This window comes from Delphinapterus leucas, chromosome 19 (genome assembly GCF_059928025.1).
Source record: "Delphinapterus leucas isolate spDelLeu-1000000601 "Yukka" chromosome 19, BTC_Dleu_Yukka2, whole genome shotgun sequence".
Lineage (NCBI taxonomy): Eukaryota > Metazoa > Chordata > Mammalia > Artiodactyla > Monodontidae > Delphinapterus > Delphinapterus leucas.
Window position 1 is genome coordinate 65,599,040 of NC_143147.1, and position 20,844 is coordinate 65,619,883.

At 47.4% G+C, this 20,844-nt stretch overlaps 1 long non-coding RNA gene across 8 annotated transcripts in view; it reads left to right on the forward strand.

Moving 5' to 3' along the window:
• LOC111182888 (uncharacterized) overlaps positions 1 to 20,844 on the forward strand; it is a 109,443-nt gene that overhangs the window by 23,259 nt on the left and 65,340 nt on the right. For 2 of the 8 annotated variants that reach the window (XR_016389070.1, XR_016389071.1), the window contains exon 2: positions 299 to 20,628. The exons of 1 other annotated variant lie outside the window; for it this stretch is intronic. This is a non-coding gene — a long non-coding RNA (uncharacterized LOC111182888). Of the gene's footprint in view, positions 1 to 9; positions 20,629 to 20,844 lie in introns of those variants that run through there. 5 more of the 8 variants (XR_016389068.1, XR_016389073.1, XR_016389069.1 and 2 more) reach the window with 3 other exon arrangements.

The following is a 20,844-nucleotide window of genomic DNA, read 5'->3' on the forward strand; positions in this document are numbered from 1 at the left end:
TGTGGTCGATTCCTTTGGATCCTGCCAAGTGAGGGCTGGGGGCGGAGGCAGCGACCCCAATAATTACATGACACAGCCTTGCCAGACGGAGAGCAAAGGGCAGGAAGAGCTGTTCTCCTTCAGGTGTGAGGCACCTTGTCCAAGGCGTTCACGATGTTTAGGGCTTTAAGTTTAATGGTGACTTAATCAGGGTGACAAAAAGGGTCCTCGGTAAGGAGGGAGTCCATCTACAGAAGAGAGAAGGAACTTGGTTCTTGTCTCTGCTCCCCGGAGCTCACAGTCAGTTCTTTCCATTCAGGTCATAGAAGACGTCTTCTGGCGAGTGTACGGTGCTGAGTCCATCTGAGTCGAAGACAGTCAACCCGTGGGTCTTGGGCCAGCTCTGATCCATAGGTGTGTTTTGTTGGGCTGACAGTGTTCGGTGTCTTTCTTTTTAAAAAAATAATTTTTTTTCTGTTTTGCTGTACGCAGGCCTCTCGCTGTTGTGGCCTCTCCCGTTGCGGAGCGCAGGCTCCGGACGCGCAGGCTCAGCAGCCATGGCTCACGGGCCCAGCCGCTCCGCGGCATGTGGGATCTTCCCGGACCGGGGCACGAACCCACGTCCCCTGCATCGGCAGGCGGACTCTCAACCACTGCGCCACCAGGGAAGCCCCTTAAAAAGATAATTTTTTATTGGAGTAATTTATAACGTGTTAACTTCAAGGGTACAGCAAAGTGATTCAGTTATACGTATACATATATCTATATTCTTTTTCAGGTTCTTTTCCATTATAGGTTATTACAAGATATCGAATGTAGTTTCTTGTGCTATACAGTAGGTCCTTGTTGTTTATCTGTTCTATGTGAAGTAGTGTGTACCTGTTAATCCCAAATTCCTAATTTATCCCTCCCCTTATCTTTGCCCTTTGGTAACGATAAGTTTGTTTTCTATGTCTGTGAGTCTATTTCTGTTCTGTAAACAAGTTCATTGTATCATATTTTATTTATTTTTTTAATTGAAGTTCAGTTGATTTACGATGTGTTAATTTCTGCTGTACAGCAAAGTGATTCGGTTATACATATATATACATTCTTTTTAAAATCTCTTCCTTTCCATTATGGTTGTATCATACTTAGGTTCCACATATAAGTGATATCAGATATTTGTCCTTCTCTGTCTGACTTACTTCACTCAGTATGATCATCTCTAGGTCCATCCATGTTGCTGCAAGTGACATTATTTCATTTTTTTTATGGGTTTCTTAAAGTTAGTCACCAATATTGCCAATTGCAATATCTCATTTAAAAGTCCCATTTTCCAGCTTCTCTTGAAAGGTCAGAAAATCTGGCAGCAGTGGGCTTTTCTTTCCCAGATGGCAAAAATCAGTGAGCTGAGTAATGCTGTCACCTTAAGACTGGACATTGGCTCTCAACGTATTCAAGTCCCCACGACTCCTGCCCCGACCTCCATCATGCCTGGCCCTCACGGCGGCCTGATTTCAGTTACTGCTGGCCCCGAGAGCATTCAGTCCGCATGCTAACCTCCTCTTGGATGCTGGGCAAGGAGGTGATGCTATGTGAGGTGCAGAGACTTAGCTGCCGGTTTCTTGGGGCCAGTGGTACCGCCAAGAATGTGTGAATCTCTGCTGCTGGGTCAAAAGGCCAAGAGTTCAGATGTCTCGTTCCAGCTGTGCCCTTGACTTTCACGGTGACCTGTCAGCAATCATTTCACCCGGGTCAAGCCAGTGGCAAAGTGCCAAATACCAGGGCTTCTGAATACGTCTGCCGTGGAACCATTTAAGAGGGGGGAAAATGTCCCCACATGAATTTTTAACATGGCTCTCCTCACTTTTCTCATTCTTCCCCAGTGTCGTATATCTTAGGGGTAAACATTGTTCTGGGAGTTCAGTTAAAGTCATTCTAATGGACAGGACCATTTTGAAAAACTGTTGGGCAGCATTCACTAAAGTTCAACGTATATATACTTTATGAACATCAACGTATACCCAACAAAAGTATGTTCACATTGCGCGCAAAGATGTTACTAGAATGCTCATTGCAGCCCTTTTAAAAAAATTTTTTATTGAAGTATAGTTGATTTACAATGTTGTGTTAATTTCTGCTGTACAGCAAGGTGATTCAGTAATACATATAGATACATTCTTTTTCATATTCTTTTCCATTACGGTTTATCCCAGTGTATTGAATATAGTTCCCTGTGCTGTACGATAGGACCTTGTTGTTTATCCATCCTATATGTAATAGTTTACATCTGCTAATCTCAAACTCCCAACCCATCCCTCCCCCACCCCCTCCTTCCCCCTTGACAACCACAAGTCTGTCCTCTGTGTCTGTGAGGCTGTTTCTGTTTCGTAGGTATGTTCATTTGTGTTGTATTTTAGATTCCACATGTACGTGATATCATATGACATTTGTCTTTCTCTGTCGGACTTAACTTCACTCAGTATGATCATCTCTAGGTCCATCCATGTTGCTGCAAATGGCATTATTTCATTCGTCTTTATGGCTGAGTAATATTCCATTGTATAAATATACCACATCTTCTTTATCCATTCATCTGTCGATGGACATTTAGGTTGTTTCCATGTCTTGGCTATTGTAGGTAGTGCATAGCAGCCCTTTTTGAAATAGCCCCCAAATTAGAAAGCACCCAAATGCCTGTCCACAGTAGAATGAATAAATAAGACTGTGGTCGATTCATTCGCTGGAATACTATACAGCAGTCAACACTGAGTGAGCTACAGCTACAGCGTGGATGCATCTCCTGAGCATAATGTTGAGTGAAAGGTATACAGAGGTGATGCACAGACCGGAGAAAGACTATGTAGTGTATTACTATAGTTACATAAAGTTCAAAAACAGGCAAAGCTAATCTAAGGTGTTAGAAGTCTCAGGATAGTGGTTGCCCTTGGTTGGTGGTGCTGCCAAGAAGGGCTTCCAGGAGTAATGGTAATGATCTTGTGTCTTGATCTGAAGTACTAGTTACACGGATATGTTTACTTTGCGAAATTCAATGAGCTGTACTCTCATGAAATGTGCATTTTTCTGTTGTATATTTTATTGCAATACAAAGTTAAAATTCATAAAGGCAAAAAACACAAAAACCCAACCTAAGAGGTTCAGCGTTATAATTTCCAAGTACCCATGCCAGGATTTTTGTACAGAATCCTATATCCATCAGAGTTCTTGTTTGCAAGCAACAGAAATCACCCCTGGCTAATTTAAGCTGGAAAAAGATTCATTAAAAGCAGATTGCATTAGCTCACCATCTGCAGGAGGGTGGGGGAACCAGGTCTGGAGGCTCTGCGGCCAGGAACATGTCTCCAATGCTGTCAAGTTGGTCTGATGACGACATCGCTTCTAATCACTGGGCACTTCCATCACAGCCTACACCACTGATGCTGCGTGCAGGAGGCTGAACTAGAGCCGCTGCCTTTCCAAGCAGTCCATCCTTTCTGCCGCTGCTGTTACCGCATCCTCTCCAGAGAGGATTTCTCAGGACTTACGTTGCTTTGTATTACTGCTCCAGGCTCAAAGTCAGGCATGGGTGGGACTGACTGGGGGACCCCAGCCCACTGGTCTCTCCCTACATGCAAGGGAAACTGCAGAAAGAAGGACTAGACATTTTCAGCTTCAGTAGCAGGTGGCAGGCCCGCGGGGGCATTCCCCAAACTCAGGAGATCGACAGACGTCCACAAGCGAGATGATCTGCCTGGTAACAGCCAACCGGATCTCTCAGCTTCCGGCGGCAGAAGCTTTCAGTGTGACGATCCACATCTTGCTGGTCCTTCCTAGACCAGAGGGAAAGCGTGACCACAAAGAGAAGTCTTTTCTCCTTTACCACAATCCCAGAGTTCTCAAGCAGCGTGGAAGGGGGCATTCAATCCAAGTGCCTTGAAGGGGCAGGATGGAAATGAAGATACTTGCTAAATGGGAAGCTTGTACCAAAGCTTCTCCCCGAAATCCTAGGGCCAGGGGTGGGTCCCAGAGTCAGAGCAGTCAGCTCTGCAAAGAGATGTGTTGGCAGGATACTTGAAGGGCACCTGGTACAGCCTTCCACCCACTGCAGGAATTGTTTTTTGTTTATTGGATGACATTTCATTGTGCCCAGAGTTTCTTGTTGTTTTAAAAATAAATTAATGTGTTCTCAGTATTATCCACAGAGAAAAAGTAAGACTGTTTCTCCAGCAGAGTCATAATCTGAAATACGTCTGCAGGGTGTTGTTACAGCTTGATGTGATCGCGTCTTTGTATTTGTGCTTTTGGGGCTCATGTTACGGATTTCTTGGGCAAAGTCACCTACTCTTTCTAAGCATCAGTTTCCTCTGCTGTACATGGAGGATAATAAGGTTGTTGAGGGAAATAACCGTGGTGAAGCATCAATGGCTGTTAAATTAGTGGTAACAATAAGTGGGTTAGTGAGCCGGACCCTGGAGGGTTTGGAGGTAAAATGTATTTGGAGATAATATACTACAGCCTGATGCCCCTTTAGCTCTCTAGTAACTGTCCTGACGCTTGCACTTTGGGCAAAGCTGGGAGAAACACCTGGCCGGGCTCGCCATCTGCAGAGCCAGCTCTGCCGGCTGGAAGGATGGTCCTGGCAGCTTGCTGACCGGCCCGCTGTGCAGAAGCCCGTGGAGCTCATGGCCGTAGTATAAACAGGATGGAAGGAAGACAGGGTGCACCACGTGTTGCCCATCTTCCTCTCTGTCCCCTCTCTTGGTCACCTCCTGTCCCCTGGCTCATGCCACACTCCGGGCAGCCTGATGGGAGAGGAGCCCCCTGTTTGTAGGGACAGGACAGGCCCCAGGACAGGAAGATGCTCACTGGAAGTAAAGGCTTTGCCAGCAGACCAATCCACCTGAGCTGGGCCCAGCAGGGAAAGCTCTGAGACTGCAAGAGGTTAAAACGTGCCCCTGTGTTTACTTTTGTTGGCTGCCACACTGCATAATAATCTGTCAGCACGTCAGGTGCGGATTTATTTGTGTATTAAAAATTGCCTAGAGCGGACGGATGCAGACGCTCTACAGCACGCTGGAAAACGTGCCTCTAGCGCAAAAACAGCCTCTCCAAGTATTTCACCCTTTTAATAAGTGCATCTAATTAAACTCATATAACTTTTTTTTTTATTATATTTAAAAAACTCCTTTCGCTTGCTGAAGCTGAAGGTAAACTGTAGAGCGCAAGGAGAGCGTATGCTTCTCAGGTCCCTGCTCTTGCAAATGGGAAAACTCATCAAGTGGTGTGTTCTCTTTTGCCTTTTCCAGGCTGATTTGAAGAGAGCATCGCGAATGCTTGGGTGGGGAGTAGGGTGTCCATGTGGCCCAGGGGAGGGACCCGGTTGGCCTGGAGACAGTTACAGATCGTGTTTTGTCGTGCGTTTAATGTTACCGGTCAAATGCATGGCCGTGACCGTGCATTCACAGCCCATGTACATCTAGAAGGGGGGGTGGCCGTGGAATCAGCCCTTTAGAGAGAGACATTTCACATTTATTTTGAGGATGGACTCAATGACCTCTTAAGACCTTGCCTTCCGATAGTGGAATTTGTGATTTTGCGGGGCGGGGGGTGGTGGTGGGGGAGAAGGATGGAGTGAGATGGCAGGACTGGATCTCGGGGAGAGATCAGTATCCGTTTTAGCGCTCTGCATTTTCCTTACTCCCACCAGAGCTTAGCCTCCAAATGGGGTGAGACTGAGTTTGGCTCCGAGGTGGTGACGGCGGCATTATGTCCACTGGCTCTGCGTGTGCCAGCGGATTAGAAAGCGTCCTTGAGGGTGGCGGGTGGTGGCAGCCCCAGAGCTGCCTTGTGGGGACCCACCGAGGGCGAGGAGGGGCAGGGAGGGGGCTGGAGGCTGTGTTTGGGATGGGAACCACAGCATACTAGGCTTGGCGGTCTGGAGCCCACTAATTATGCAGCCCCAGGGAGCCCTGTGGACCTGCCAGAGCCGCCTGGAGAGGTGGTGTGGAAAACCTCAGAAGGGGTCTGTGTGCCCTGGGGCTCATGAGGAAATAGCCTCAGGGGCTGCGATGCTGGGCCTTCGGGGAAACAACACTGGATGCCCGGCCTGCTTGCGTGTCAACAGGAATGGTTTTCAAACCTAGTCACCTGGTGGCTCTCCATGCAGGAGAGAACGGAGTTTGGGGGCACCTCCTTCTCTGGACCAGCCCGAGTCTCTGGAGCTTCTGAAATCCAAGGCGCCCATTCCAGAAATTTGTAGAACCAGCCACCTTGGTCTTCAGCTCTCGGGCTCTCCCTGCTCCTCTGGGAACGCCCATGACCTTCTTTCTGTGACTGCAGAATCAGAAATCTCAGAGTTGGTTGCTCAGGGCCACCCAGGAAGAGCCAGGTGACCAAAGACCAGGCGGGTTTGGTTTTTGTTTTCAGTTATTCTTTCCTCAGCATCTTCGAGTGATATGTGAACGTCGCTCTTTAGGCTTATTTTCCCTGTTCACAGGGAGCAAACAAATCCAAGCTTCAATCCTCAACCTTCTTTTCAAAGTTGAGCCCTCGCCCAGCCCCAGCCGGCCTGGGTTTAGTTTTATGACTTTCCCGCTGTCTCTCATAGCTTTTTTTTAAAAAAGTTTGAATCGCAAGTATCATATATTGCTGCTGTTGTTGTTTTGAGTATTTGATAACTCTCCCACTTCCCAGAAGAAAATAGATTTTGTTTTCAGAATTGTTAATTCTGGACCTAAGTCGAAGATACATTCTAAATATTGTTCTTTGGGGCTTCCCTAGTGGCGCAGTGGTTGAGAGTCCGCCTGCCGATGCAGGGGACACGGGTTCGTGCCCCGGTCCGGGAAGATCCCACATGCCGCGGAGCGGCTGGGCCCGTGAGCCATGGCCGCTGAGCCTGCACGTCCGGAGCCTATGCTCCACAACGGGAGAGGCCACAACAGTGAGAGGCCCGCGTACCGCAAAAAACAAACAAACAAACAAATAAATATTGTTCTTTGCATTGTGGAAAACAGTATTAAATACAGGAGTTGGTTAAATGCTGCTTTGGTGTATGAGATACACCTGTATTTTTTTATTTATTTGTTTTGTTTTTTGTTCTAAAGCAGACAGACCTCCCTAAAACACGATAATACTAGGCCAACTAGTCATTGGCCTTGTGTGAAAAACTCTTCCAGGCCGTTTGGAAGAACTGCTGACAGCCTACTATTATGTACCAGACATCATCTAGGACTTCACTAGAGAGGCCCAGAGGGGAGAAGGCCTGAAATAATTTTTAAAGCATTTATCTACTGATTCACCTATTGCTGTATCTGTAGAACATTAAATACAATATGCACTGTGTATTCGTAGAACATTGGAACTAGGGAAAAAACCCAGAGAAGAAAATAAGATCACGGACATTTACCATAATCTCTTACAATCTGTTTTTTTCCCTATTTAGCAAAATTGTCAAGTATTCTTCTGTAGTGGTGGTTCTTAGTCTCAGGACTCTTTTATAGTCTTAAATTACTGAGAGCCCCAAAGAGCTTTTTTATGTTGGTCACAATTATGGTATTGACTGCGTCAGAAATGAAAACCGAGAAATTCTTAGAAATTATTTATTTAGAAATAATAATAAACCCACTGCATTTTAACCTTATAATATTGTTTTATGAAAGATAGTTGTATTTTCCAAAACAAAAAAAAATTGAGAAGAGTGGCTTTTTTTTTTTTTTTGCGGTACGCGGGCCTCTCACTGTTGTGGCCTCTCCCGTTGCAAAGCACAGGCTCCGGACGCGCAGGCTCAGCGGCCATGGCTCACGGGCCCAGCCGCTCCGCGGCATGTGGGATCTTCCCGGACCGGGGCACGAACCCGCGTCCCCTGCATCGGCAGGCGGACTCTCAACCACTGCGCCACCAGGGAAGCCCCATTTTTTTTTTTTCTGTATTTGCTAAGCTCTACTTTGTCTGCCTTCATAGCATGTGGCTGGATTCTCATATCTGCTTCTGCATTCAGTCTATAGAGATGTATGTTGCTGTGAAGTATCTGAAGATCCAGCTTCATCTTTATATATACTACAAAAAAGGAGAACTATATTCATAGCCTTTTTAGGTAATTGTGAATATTCTTCCCTCATATTTCCCCAAAATTCGACGAGTGGTAGTTTTTAAAAAGTTGGTGGCTATGTGTCCATCAACAGATGAATGGATAAAGAAGATGTGGCATGTATAATACAATGGAATATTACTCAGCCATAAAAAAGAATGAAATAATGTCATTTGCAGCAACATGGATGGATCTAGAGATTATCATACTAAGTGAAGTAAGTCAGACAGGGAAAGACAAATGTCATATGATATGACTTATATGTGGAATCTAAAGAAAGGATACAAGTGAACTTATTTATAAAACAGAAAACGGACTCACAGACTTAGAAAACAAATTTAGAGTTACCAAAGGGGAAAGGTGGGGTGGGGCATAAATTAGGAGGCTGGTATTAACATATACACACTACTATATATAAAATAGATAACCAACAAGGACCTACTGTATAGCACAGGGAACTCAGTACTTTGTAATAACCTATATGGGAAAAGAATCTGAAAACGAATAGATATATGTATATGTGTAACTAAATCACTTTGCTGTACACCTGAAACTAACACAACATTAAAAAAATTTTTTTCTATTCCCCTTTTTGATTTCTTTTTTTTTAAATTAACTAATTTAATTTTTGGCTGTGTTGAGTCTTCATTGCTGTGCGCGGGCTTTCTCTAGTTGTGACGAACGAGGGCTACTCTTTGTTGCTGTGCATGGGCTTCTCATTGCAGTGGCTTCTCTTGTTGCAGAGGATGGGCTCTAGGCACACAGGCTTCAGTAGTTGTGGCATGCGGGCTCAGTAGTTGTGGCTCGCGGGCTCTAGAGCGCAGGCTCAGTAGTTGTGGCACACGGGCTTAGTTGCTCCGTGGTGTGTGGGATCTTCCTGGACCAGGGATGGAACCCATGTGCCCTGCACTGGCAGGCGGATTCTTAACCACTGCGCCACCAGGGACGTCCAAAACTAACACAACATTTTAAATCAACTGTACTCTGATATAAAATTTAAAAAAAAGAAACTGAAAAAAAAAAGTTGATTGCAATATAAATTTGAAACCATTTTAATGAACTTTTAAATTCTGTTACATGAAGATCACTTTATTCTTTTTCTCTGTCTCTTAAGGGTGGACTTCCTTTCCCAGCATGGTCCTTGGGCCGGGGAAACAATATGGTGGAAAGACCACTTTTGATGGAAAGCTTAGGACAGGGTACCACTATCCTGCCCAGTTTTTGTAAGCCTTCCAGCTGAATGCAGACGAAGTGCAAATAATATTTTTGGCTTTCTCTGGAAGGTCAAAGGTTCTTTAAAGCTTTCAAATTCTCCTTTACTCCAAGCTTTTCCTCCTATTAATGCCCCTCTGCATAGAACCCGTGAAGACTTCTGTTTACTTATTATCCTGCCTTAAAAAAAGCTCTGTGATGTTACTAGCAGACCTAAAGGCTAGAAAGAGTGAATTTATGCCTTCCAGAAAGACCGGAGCTTTCTCTATGGCCAGTTATCTGGGTCCTGTTGGCTGTTATCTGGGCTGAGCTAGAAATGCAACCACCTTTTGACCAAAGGTATAATTCCTTTACATGGAGAGCTCTTGGGTCTAGAATTCCTAAAGAAGAGGTCCAACTGGATCTTCTCTTTGTAACTTCAGTGTCACGAATGTCCTCAGGTGTGCAGGAACGTTACAGGCAACCATCCACTACGAGCCCCTGGCTGCTCAGGGGAGCATCAGTCTGTTGACCAGGGTGGCCTCTGTGTGTTGAGTCCCCGTCTCTTCCCTAAATCATCACTCACGGTGCATCTGAACCTGTATTTCTTAAAGAAAGTGCTAGAAATGGGAGATGCAAAAAAACTGGTCATTTGCTAAAAACTTAGGGGCATTTTAGGCAATGTACTTTAGCCACCAGGAGCACAGGAATTTCCCTTCAGAGAAAATTCCCATTTTTTCCAAAGACAAATCTTGATGTACTTCTAACCCATGGAGCTACTGTGATATGTATAAAAGATCTCGGTAACCCGAAGGGAGGGTGTCGGAAGACTTTTTTATTTGTAAAAATGCTCTAGAATTAGAAGACGGTAGAATGTTCTAGATTCTCTGCTTTTGAAGATAAGGATTGTGACTCTATTCATCCAACCAAATATTTTTAAGAACCTACTATGTGCTAGGCATTCTCCTTACTGGAGTTTTAGCAGTAAGTAAGCAGAACTAGCCCCTGCCCTTAAGGAGCATATATTCAAATGGTGCAGACAGGTGCTTTTCAAGTATACACATAAATACGTAATGCTGGGGAGCAATAAGGGGTATGAAAACACTGGAAGCAGGACCAGAGGCTGCAGAGGGGTATGTGAGGGCTGAGTAAAGACCATTTTTGATGGAGTTATTATGGAAACTCTCCAGGAGGTGAGATTAGGATAGATGTCTAATAAAAGTGAATTAATGAACACACAACTCAAGCCCAGAGTTCCATGGTTTATGCTAAGCAAGCCATATACATGGGCAACATTGTTGATTAGGTAGGAGTGGGGTTGAACGTGTGTCTTAGTTTAGTTTCCTAGGGCTGTCGGAACAAATTGCTACCGTAGTTCTGGAGACCAGAAGTCCAAAATCAAGGTGTCACCAGGGCTGGGCTCCTTCTGAAGGCTCTAGGGAAGCAGCCTTCTTCGCCTCTTCCAGCATCTGGTGGTTGTAAGCTTTCCTTGGCTTGTGGGGGCACGCCTCAATCTCTGTCTCCATCTTCACATGGCCATCTCCTCTGTGTGTCTGTCTTCTCTTCTGTCTCTCGTAAGGACACCTGTCATTGGATTTAGTCCCTACCTGGGTAATCAGGAGGACCTCATCTTGAGATCCTTAATTTCACCTGCAAAGACCCTTTTCCCAAATAAGGACATAGTCTCAGATTCCGAGGGTTAGGATGTGGACGTATCTTTTGGGGGCCGCTATTCAACCCTGTAAAGTGTGCAATCTGGGAAAATCACTTTGACAGCAGGTTTTAAATCACAATGAAATGTGGCCCCTGAGCGGAGTTCTGCCGCTCTACCTGCGTCCCCATGGTCGTGATTCACTTCAGTGGTGACAGGGAGGAAGCAGCATGGGCACTGGGGCGATGTATGATGCGGCAGTGTTTGGTAGCCGCACGGCTGTCACGCGGAGCCACTGGGTAGCGCAGGGAGTCTACCCAGCTCAGCAGCTCCTAGTTAGACCACGCTGCCCAGGGGGAGCATCACAGGGCTGTGGTCTTCATGGGGATGCCTCATAGAATAAATAGCAGGTCTTCCAGAATTGAGAAATTAAGGAAATACAATTCGGCCCAGAGGAACAGAATAGAGAAGCGGTTCAAACAGGCTGAGAGAGGGGCAGTCACATTCTGTTTGGATATTGCCCAAGCAAAAGTCAAACAATACTCATGGTGGCAGGAGACTGGCTAAGTTGCAAAAGTCAGCAGCTTGGGAAGCTGGGACCTCAGCCCAAGAGGAGCTTTTACTGCATTGAGCAATCGTCCCTTCTGGGCATGTCCTCGGTGGGGTGTGCAGGTGCATCTGGGGCAGCTGTGGCGTGGAACCCACCTCCAGAGGGCGGGCCCTCTGCTCTAAGACTGTATTGCCTAGTCTTTTCTCAGCCAAGTCTTTTGCCAGAAGAAGGCAGGGAGAAGCAAGTCAGTGTGCCCAGAGCCTGCCCGGATTGGAGATGATGTTTGCTCAATTCGGTGTAACACCAGCTGTTGCTCCAGGTGCAAAGTTAGGCACTTGGTAATTAGCCGACCTAATTTATTTAATCATGTTTGTACTGTTTTTCTTCTCGCAGTTGTTCTTCTTGCCCTGATCCTTCAGGTTTTCCTGGATCCATGCCCAGGAGTGTTTGTTGAAAGGTGGTGTTGGGGGAGGATGGATGTTTGTTGATGCCAGAGATTAGAGCAAGGTCCTGCTTGGTGGTGGTTGTTGCAGGATGCTGGTCGCCTCCAGATTCCAGGTCAGAGTTTCTCAACCTCAGCACTGTGGACTTTTGGGGCCGTTTTTGTGGGGCACCAACCTGTGCATTGTAGGATGTTCAGTGGCATCCCTTGACCTATACCCAGTAATGTTCCCCAACCCCAGTTCTGAAAACCAAAAATGTCTTCAAATGTTACCAGTTGCCACCTGGTAGGGTCAAAATTGCTCCCAACTGAGAACCCCTGTTCCAGTTACGGTACTGGTCACTGACGTTCTGAACTTGGACTTTTTAGATGAAAACTATTCTTCCAAGGCCATGCCGTGGGTTGGGATGATGAATGCCCTTTCTTAACCATCTCCCATTGCTCTCTTTTTGGACTTGCCCCGACTTGACCAACCAAAGCCCTCGACCAGGGAAGGAGCTGGCTTGGATGAACCCAAAACAGGTTCTTCTGTGGAAGATGTACAGTCCTCGTGTTAACCAGGGAAGGGAAAAAGAAAGCTGTGATATATAGAGGGACAGCAGGTGGCAGGGTTAGTGTCACCAGGAAGATAAACAGAACCAGAAAAGTCACTTCTGTGTTGAAGGGGAAGCTAAGCTTCGCCAGCTGCTTAGATGGAATCAATCCAACATGGCGGCCGGGCCTGGGAGGGGAGACCATTTGTAGTCTGTGTGTTGGTGGACCCCCCTGGGGCCAGCTGTCTCAATCTCACTTCTGAAATGAGGGCTGTTGGCTGTATCAGGTCCTTCAGAGCCGTGATCCTCTATGCAAGACTCGGATTCCTTTTGGTATCCCACACAGATGCCAACTTAGTGCTCTATGTACAGGAGACACTTTGTTTTTGGCCAACGAGTGAAGATTGATATACTCTTTAAAAGGATCCAGATAATCTGAGGTAGGTCTGCAAGGAAGGGGAAGAGGTAGAAGAAGAGGGAGAACGCATCAGCTGAGAACTATTAACCTAGAGCAGCGCTGTCCCACAGAAATAAAACTCAAGCCACGTATGAAATTTTAAATTTTCTAGTAATCGCATTTAAAAAAAGACAAAGGAAGCAGACAAAATCAATTTTAATAATATATTTTATATAATCCTTATTTCAACATGAAGTCAATATAAAAAAATCTATTAGGGGCTTCCCTGGTGGCGCAGTGGTTGAGAGTCCGCCTGCCGATGCAGGGGACCACGGGTTCGTGCCCCGGTCCGGGAAGATCCCACATGCCGCGGAACGGCTGGGCCCGTGAGCCATGGCCGCTGAGCCTGCGCGTCCGGAGCCTGTGCTCCGCAACGGGAGAGGACACAACAGTGAGAGGCCCGCGTACCGCAAAAAAAAAAAAAAAAAAAAAAAAAAAAAAAAAAATCTATTAGTGAGATAGTCTACTTTTTTCCATACAAAAAGTCTAGGAAATCCGGTGTGTATTTTACACTTAGCAGCACATTTCAATTTGGACTTGTCACATTTCCAGTGATTATTGGCTAGTGGCTTCTGTTCTGGACAGTGTTGGCCTAGAGAGGAAGTTTAAGTGATTAAATTTTGGGGGAAAACTATTCATCAGAGGCAGGAATAAAACATGAGCTTAAGGACTTAGGTGGACAGTTTTCATCCGCAAATGCTCTTGACTGCCTGTCACCGTAGCACTTCCATTTCCTCAACAGTGTCTGTTCGCAGGAATCCATTGGCTACCGGTGTCTCCTCCCCCTGACCCCTTTGTCGTCCACTCTATTCGCTTTTGTTTCAAACGAATGAGCACACAAAAAAGGGCCCTGCATTCCACTGGGCAATCTTATTCAAACGTGGCACGGTTGCGTTTTCTCAATTAATCAGGGGCCTGCCTCCCGCCCTTCTCCTCTGCTGTTTTCTCGGCATCTTCATCAGGGTCCTAGCTTGACTCCAGCTTCCAGAGGAATTTCAGGGGCCCGACAGACACCTGTCCAGGTCAATAAAAACCGACTTGGGTCCCTCTTTCCTCCTCTACCAATAAGAAACATCACAAGACTTTTCCTTAGAAGAGATGAAGGGAGAGAGGAGCAATGATGATGGTGGACGAAGAAGGTGCCGAAAGCAAAACTATCAAGAGACGAGTCATGTCCTTTAAAAGGCAAGGAGTTGAGAAGCCGCGCTTGGTTTCTCAAAAATGTTTGCGTTTAGCTGTCACGTCCACAGTCTCTCTCTCTCTTGCCACTGCCAAGGATTGAGGACTCTGGAAATATGACTTTGCTTGGGCTTTTGCTTCTGATGTAGAAGGCCATGTCATTCCCTCTGCTGGTATCACCTTGAGGTTTCCAAAATGCCCTATGGTCAGAGTTTTATGGGCAGGCCTGGTTAAGCAGCTGCCCGGGTGATGCAATTGGATGGGGCCTCAGAAATGGGTCCTCTCGTTCTCCCCTCTACCCCCCTCCTCTACCATCAGATCAGTGGTTCTCAATCAGGGGCGATCTTGCCTCCCCAGGGGATGAATGGCAATGTTTGGAGACATTTTTGATGCCACGACTTAGTGGGGAGAGGAGGTGCTACTGGTGTCTAGGGGGTAGAGGCCAGTTTAGATGCTGCTAATTAAACACCCTACAGTGTACAAGGTAGCCCCCCTCAATAAAGAATTATCCAACCAAAAAGATTAGGAGTGCCTAAGGGTGAGAAACCCTGTGTCAGAGCACCTTTCCTTTGAATTTTAGAGACTTTTCGCCTAAAAAGAATCTTCTTTTGACCTGCAGAAGGCCCTGCGAGGGGTTGGCTACACTTAGGCATATATATGACTAAATTACTACCTTGTTGATCAGTTAACACTGCTGGGGCTTCGTGGGCAGCCAGCTGAGAATAAGATCTGGATCCAGGTGGTGTCTGAGGGAGGAGGGTAGCCAGGAGGTAATGAGAGCTGAGTGACCCACAGACTAAAGGTCACAACTTCCTAATTTTCTAAGAGAGGGTGTGCTTTCCTGGTAAGGGTCCCCTTTCTTTTTCTCCAAAGCCTTCCCCTCTATGAGCAGAACCCCAGTCAAGTCCAGCTGGGGACCCATTACTTGCATCTCTGAAGCTAGAATAATGGACCAGCCTTTCCTGATGTCCTAAGGAGGTTACTTTGCATAGGGTAGGCAAAAGTGAACACTCAGCCTTCCCCATTGCTCTTAGGAGGGTCAGAGCCAGCCAGAAACCTTGGCATGGAAGTCCCTGTAGGGAAAGAGAACAAAGCAAAAAAAAAAAAAAAAAAAAAAGAAAGAAAAGAAAGAAGATCTACTGGTCTAGCAAGCCTGTGGTATGGATTGGCCTTGACGTTTACTCACATTGGATGGAGCCTTTGTGCCTGGCCACCTGATCTCGAGTCTATCTTCATATAGACCATCAGTGGAACTGGGAGATTCTCACAACTCTTCATAAATATGCATTTCACTTCCAGCCGACTCCGTCAAGTAGCCCCAGGTGTCTTTCTGGCTACCAGGGTGGAGATAGCCTACGTCCAGGTGTGGAAACGCAAGGACTCTGTCCCCAGAATATGGGGGGTCTGGGGCCTGAAGACCACAGCCTAACCTTGACTTTGCTTTAGCTCCACCCAGAGAAAACTCCTCTCAGAGGAGCCGTCTGGGTTACTTGGCCTCTAGGGGGCTTGTGCAGGTTTCCGACGAAGTTATGGGTGATCTGGAGTCCATCATCCCTGACAATCTCCTGCCCCACGGCCCTCCTTGTAGAGCTCTTGCGAAGATTAAAAGGCATTTGGGGCCTGAAGGGAAGAGAGAGCACATAATTCTGGGATGCTGAGGGGAGGAAAATCCTCTCCTGTTGTTGAAAAGAAAAATGTGAATTAGCAGGATGCCTGCTTGACTGTTTCTGTCCTAGTGTCACCTGAGATGGGCCTTTAGATCTTTTCTTTTAACTTTTAATCTTTGCCTGTTTCGCTGTTATACATACATATATATATATATTTTTTTTTTTCTTTTTCTTTTTTTTTTGCCTGCTCCCAAACAACTTTGGTAGGAGTACTTAAGTAGGAGTCATTCTAGACTTGGGCTAAGAAGATCTGTCACTAGCTGGCTCTGTGACCTGGGGCAAGTCATCTAAGCTCTATGAGCCTCAGTTCCTCATTCACAAAGTAGAGTCACACTGACCTAGCAGAGTTGCAGAGATCTAAGGAACTAATATTAAAGAAGGAGCTTTGTAACGTATGACAGACAGGTGGCTTATTACTTGGACTGGGGATTTTTTTCAGCTCTCCCCCAGAGGAGAGCTTCTTACAGTCCAAGATAGGAACCTTCACCAGCAGGTATGTAACTTCTAAGACCTTCTATCACTTTCTAACCTCTGGCTTCCAGGGTTCAGAGCAATCGCTTATTGGAAAAGACAAGAACTGGGTGAGAGCAAGAAAGGGTAGGGATTTGGAGTAATTGCAGTGGTTGTATAATTACAGATCCTGGTCTCCATTAGTCCTGGAGCCGTGTGCAAGGAGCATAAATCATTTGTGTCCCCCTTAAAGGGATTGAATCTCCCATCCCCCGCACTGTGGCCAACACTGTCTGCTACATTCCGATTTTTTGCCATAGGCTGGATTGTTCACTTTAATAAGTTTCCTTCCCCAATAAAAGCCAGGTGGGGGCCTAGGGAAACCCACATCTGCCAGGCCAGCCCCTGCAGCCGGAGGCCACTTCCTCTCCTGTAGCTTGTCCCTTTAACCATTTTGTTCAGCCAGTAGCATGTTGCCACCTTGCCCCACTGACTGTCCCTTGGAAGAGCAGAGAGAGCAGAGGCAGGAGAGGGCAAGCCGGCAGGGAGAGGAAGAGATTAGAAAGAAGGGGAGGCATGGCAGCCCATTAAAGAGAAATAAATTCTGCAGAGGGGAAGCGAAAGGTCCCTCCCCAAGTCTCTGTAAATCATTGTGTTTTAGGGGCGGGATGCGGAGGGAAGTGGGAGATGGGCTGGCCCTGATAACTAGGGTCATTTCTCCTACTTACGTCCATCTGAATTTTCAGATGCTCCATCAGAGAGCAGCCTCCAGCTGGAAGCCGCTGGGGCTTCTTGCTTTAATTTATTGTTGTCATTCTTACTCTAAAATCAGAGCCGCGGTTACTTAAGGAGAGCATTTTAAGAGGTTTATTAGAAAAACATGGCTGGTTTGTTTCTACTGTCTGTTCTCCCTGGAACACCCTATATCCCGAGCTGCCGCATGGGCATGGCGGATACAAGGATGGGATTTCTGTAGGCTGTTTGAAATTGACTCACTTTTAGAAGTTATATTTTGTACCGGAAGGCTTCTTTCAGACGTTCATTATAACCTCTGGATCCCTGACCTTGCTTCTCTTTGTCTTGTTAACTGATCTTTCAACCAGAAAGGCATTTCTCAGGGGTGGGATTCACCAACAAAGGGCCCCAGAGATCTGGGTACGGGTGTGTTTATTTTGTGCATAGACCTTGTGCTAAAATGGCTTGCGTTAGTTGCCAGTACTTCAGTTGTGGGTCTTTCATATAATTCTGGATCTCTGGCTCTCCTTGACAAAGTAAAGGTAACTGAGGACAGAGCCAATCTTCTTCTTTGGCTACAGACTCCGGGAGCTGCAAAGTGCCACGTCCTCGGGTTTGTCACAGTTCCCGTCACCTCTTCGTTCAGTTTTACACTCAGCCAGCTTCACTCACTTCTGTTTTCCACCTGGTCCCTGAAGACGACTGAGTTTGAGACCTCTCTGCCTTAGCAGAAGCCTTGAGTTACCCACCAGGTGATGCCCTTGGGGTACGCGCGTGTGCTTCCCTGCAGTAAGCTGCAGGACCGCTCTCTGGAAAGTAGACTTATTTGGCAAGTACAGGTCCATTGGCCGATTTGGAGGTAGATCTGCCTCCCGGTAGCTGTGTGACTTTGGGCAAGTCACCTCCCCTCTCTGGGCCTCACTCTTCTCTTGTTTCAGAAGTACATTAGTAGTTAAAAAAGTTGTAGCCGCTTATCCCTTGGTGTAAACAAAATCGTACCTGAGGGTCAAATATCCTGAATGGTTGAATGCAGGAGCTGATGGGAGTTGGAGAGCCTGGAAGGGCGTGTCGGGGTTTACCACTGTTCCCTAAGGCCTCCACGGAGAAGCCTCTGGAAGTGTGAGTCCTACCTGGTGGGAGCAAATGTGAACCCTGATGCCCACTGTACAGAGCTTATCCCAGTGGTCATTGCATGAAAGAAGGAAAAGTACCTTTATGTGTCCTCTTACTACATATACACTCCTAATGTATGAGTGGCTGCCATGTGCAAAGCGTTTCTTCTAGGCCCTTCTAGAAGGGTGCGATCTGGTTCCTATCTTCAAGGGGGTGGCAGACAGCATAACACAGGTAGAGTGTGTGAGTGCAGGCTTAGCGTCTGGGCGCCTTCGGTGGGAGAACGTGCCAGGCAGGAGTGTCTAGGGGAGATGCAGAGGGTTGTCAGAGAGGAATAAAAGCCTTCAGGAGGCCTCGAAGGGTCTTCGGCTTTCATGGCAGAGCTGGAGTGGGGGCGGAAAGATGGCCATTTCAGGTGGAAGCATGCTTTGAGCCCTGGGGCCAGAAGTGGATCTGGGCAGGGCTTCCTAGGACCCGGTAGGGCTGGAGAGCTAGAGCGGAGAAGATAGTGGGTGGGGTAAGAAAGAGGGAGGGTCTTAAAGCGCAGGCCTGGGAGTTCGCAGAACTTAGAAGGCTTCTGAGCTAGGGCTTGGCTCGACCTGGCAGCAGGCTAGGGAGGGAGAGAAGGCAGGTGGGCAAGGGGTAGAAGGTAGATGGGAGGCCCAAGGGTCTGCGCAGGATCTCAGCAGTGGTGGAGAGAAGGGGGTGATGAAGCAGGCGACGTTGGGGGGCGAAATTGACCGCGTGGGGACTGAATGCTTGTGGGGTTAAGAGCGGGATGCATCCAAGGTGATGTCACAAGTCTAAGCCCAAGTCTAACCTAATAGGCGGGTCCTATTTCCCTAATTATTTAATTTGAGCCTGTTGGGTGTCTCTCTTGTCCTAACTGGGTGTCATGCGTAAGCCGAGACGGATAACGCAGGAGGGGTTACAATGAGTTTCTGGAATTGTTTGGGTGTTGTTCATGGGAAGATGTCTTCTTGGCTGCTGGAGATGGGAATTTGAAATTAGGAAGAGAGGCCAGAGGTAGTGCTTTATTTATTTAAACATTTATTGGCTTCCTTCTCTGCATCAGATAATACCAGATCCTAGGGATGAATGTATGCGTGGCGTCTAGTTCCCTTTGGAGCTGAACGAATGCCTGATGGTGGGAAATAAACACATGAACAAAGAAAGCACATGGGATGGAGGGGAGGGTGGAGCGGAGCCCAGGGATGGTCAACCTCCCTGTGCCACGGGACACTGGGGAGACGGGGGATGTGCACCCACACCCAGGAAAGATGTAGCCCTGGGGTGGACCCATAGCGGGGGGTCTGGGAGATGAGGGGGAGGGGAGGGTGAGGATGGGACCCTGGAGAACATGGCAGTGATAAGCTGGGTAGAGGCAGGTGAGACATAGGGGACACAGAAGGGAGCCAGGAGGGTGCGGGTGGGGGCGGAAAGACAGGGTTTACAATGGGGATGCAGACCTATCATAATAACTGATCGTAACTGTCCGTTCAATGTGGGCTGTGGCCTGTGCGGCCTTGTAAACGCATCAAATGCACCAAAATCTAGTTCGTTAAGCTGTGGTAGGCTCTGGTTTCACCCCGTCTTACAGATTGAAGTCCAGAGAGGCAGGAAGAAGCCGCTGGCTCCAGAGATGACTGTTCCTTGCATTTTGGGTGCTTCTATCCCAAGAGTCACTGTCTGACCTGAACAGAGGCCATCTGCATTGCTTGAAATAGAACTAACCCAAGCTGGTCTTTTTTTTTTTTGCACATATCTACATTCTTTTTCATAGTCCTCTCCATCCTGGTTTATCACAGGATATTGAATAGAGTTCCCTGTGCTACACAGTAGGACCTTGTTTATGCATCCTGTATGTAATAGTTTGCACCTACTAACCCCAAACTCCCACTCCTTCCCTCTCCCTCCCCCGCTCCCCCTTGGCCACCACAAGTCTGTTCTCTATGTCTGTGAGTCTGTTTCTGTTTCGTAGATAAGGTGCATTTGGTGCTTCTTCTTGAACTCAGCTGCACCTCGCCTGTTTCCTCCCGGCCTCCCCTGACCTTGCCACTCAAAAGCTAACACGAAAGGAGATGCCGGGCTAGTGCATTGTTGACAAGGTGCCGTCTGTTTGGTTAGAGGATGTCGGCTGTTCAAACAGGCCCTCTGCGCCCTGCGATTCTCCCTGCAGGAAAGGGACTTGGTCTTTGTGCCTTGGGTCTGAGCGGGATGAGGCAGCGAGGTGGAATTCTGCAGGTGTGGTTGCCGGCCGCGGTTTTGTACGTTTCCCTGCACAGTTCACGGCTAATGACAGGGCAACTGGCAGGTAGGAACACGATCACGCCCTGGGGCTCCGCTCGCACCAGTGTGGTTGTGGGCAGAAGACAATGGCAGATGTTCCTGGAATTCCCAAACCGGATACAAAATTGCTAGCAGGATGCAGAGAAAGAGGAAAAAGCCAAGTGTTTTACATAATGAGAAGCTTTGCCTCCTGCCTGCTCGGCCCCTCGGAGTGCCGAGGCCGGTGGGTCGGGCCTCCTTTTCCAGAAGCCCTGAGGATCGGGAAAGACGCGTGTGTGTCCGATGGGCAGAGTGGTGCTCCAGCAGAAGCTTTCTCTCGCTCTGGTAGGTTTATATCCAGGATCCATGGCTTTCCACGGGGTGTGGTGAGACCAGAGCAGCCAAGGGATGATCTTCTACCCAGATGCGCTGTGGTGCCCGGGATGGAAAAGAAATTGGGCAGTGAGCCTAAAAGGAATGGAAAGCAGCCACCCAGCTCTCTTCCCTGCCCCCCTTCTGTCTGGGTGGCGGCAGAAACACCAGAGCGTTTTTGCATCCAGC